General features: G+C 44.0%; 1 pseudogene; it reads left to right on the top strand.

Moving 5' to 3' along the window:
* The first annotated feature begins 1,409 nt into the window (after nucleotides 1–1,409).
* On the top strand, nucleotides 1,410–1,703 carry LOC105525580 (annotated as a pseudogene).
* Nucleotides 1,704–1,944: the final 241 nt, after the last annotated feature.

Raw genomic sequence — 1,944 nt, forward strand, 5'->3', positions numbered from 1 at the left:
ATATTCAACATTCTTAAAAAAAAAAAAAAAAAAAGAATTTTCAATCCAGAACTTCATATCCATCCAAACTAAGCTTCATAAGTGAAGGAGAAATGAAATTCTTTACAGACAAGCAAATGCTGAGAGATTTTGTCAACACCAGGCCTGCCTTACAAGAGCTCCTAAAGGCAGCACTAAACATGGAAAGGAACAACCGGTACCAGCCAGTGCAAAAACATGCCAAATTGTAAAGACCATCGATGCTAGGAAGAAACTACATCAACTAATGGGCAAAATAACCAGCTAATATCATAATGACAGGATCAAGTTCACACATAACAATATTAACCTTAAATATAAATGGGCTAAATGCCCCCAATTAAAAGACACAGACTGGTAAACTAGACAAAGAGTCAAGACCCATCAGTGTGCTGTATTCAGGAGACCCATCTCACGTGCAGAGACACACATAGGCCCAAAATAAAAGGATGGAGGAAGATCTACCAAGCAAATGGAAAACAAAGGAAAGCAGGGGTTGCAATCCTAGTCTCTGAAAAAAAAACAGATTTTAAACAAACAAAGATCAAAATTGACAAAGAAGGACATTATGTAATAGTAAAGGGATCAATTCAACAAGAAGAGCTAACTATCCTAAATACATGTGCACCCAATACAGGAGCACCCAGATTCATAAAACAAGTCCTTAGCAATCTTCAAAGAAACTTAGACTCCACACAATAATAATAGGAGACTTTAACACCCCACTGTCAATGTTAGACAGATCAACAAGACAGAAGGTTAACAAGGATATCCAGGACTTCAACTCAACTCTGCACTAAGCAGACCAAATAGACATCTATAGAACTCTCCACCCCAAATCAACAAAATATACATTCTTCTCAGCACTACATCACACTTATTCCAAAACTGACCATATAGTTGGAAGTAAAGACTCCTCAGGAAATGTAAAAGAACAGAAATCACAAAAAAACTGTCTCTCAGATCAGGAGGATCTCCATTGAGATGCACAGGACCCTGGAGGACCAGCTCAGCCACCTGCGGCAGTATGAGAAGAGCATCATCAGCTATAAGCCAAAGATTGATCAGCTGGAGGGCGACCACCAGCTCATCCAGGAGGCACTCATCTTTGGCAACAAGCACACCAACTGCATCATGGAGCACATCCGTGTGGGCTGGAAGTAGCTGCTCACCACCATCGCCAGGACCATCAATGAGGCGGAGAACCAGATCCTGACCTGAGATGCCAAGGGCATCAGCCAGGAGCAGATGAATGAGTTCCAGATCTCCTTCAACCACGTTGATTGGGATCACTCTGCACACTGGGTCCTGAGGAGTTCAAAGCCTGCCTCATTGGCTTGGGTTATGATATTGGCAATGACCCCTAGGGATAAGCAGAATTTGCCTGCATCATGAGCATTGTGGATCCCAACTGGCTGGGGGTAGTGACATTCCAGGCCTTCATCAACTTCATGTCCTATGAGACAGCCGATACAGCTACAGCAGACCAAGTCATGGCTTCCTTCAAGATCCTGGCTGGGGACAAGGACTACATTACTCTGTACGAGCTGCACCATGAGCTGCCTCCTGACCAGGCAGAGTACTGCATGGCACAGATGGTCCCCAACACCAGCTCCAATTCCATGCTAGGTGCTCTGGACTACATGTCCTTCCCCACAGTGCTATGTGGTGAGAGTGACCTCTAATTCACTCCACCCAGCCGCCCTCGTCCCGTGTGCCATACCCTGCCTTGCACGTCCACGATCACCCATCTCCTGCCTAGGTTTTGTTTCAGCTCCCAGACTCCATCAGGTGAGCTGGGGCTCACGTGGCATCGAGCCTCCCTGTCTGGGAAGTGACAGTTTACAAAATTATTTTCTGCAAAAAAGAAAAAAAAAAAAGTCATGTTAAAAACCAAAAAACTACATATCTTATTATAGAAAAAGT

The sequence above is a fragment of the Colobus angolensis genome, unplaced genomic scaffold, assembly GCF_000951035.1.
Source record: "Colobus angolensis palliatus isolate OR3802 unplaced genomic scaffold, Cang.pa_1.0 Scaffold543, whole genome shotgun sequence".
Lineage (NCBI taxonomy): Eukaryota > Metazoa > Chordata > Mammalia > Primates > Cercopithecidae > Colobus > Colobus angolensis.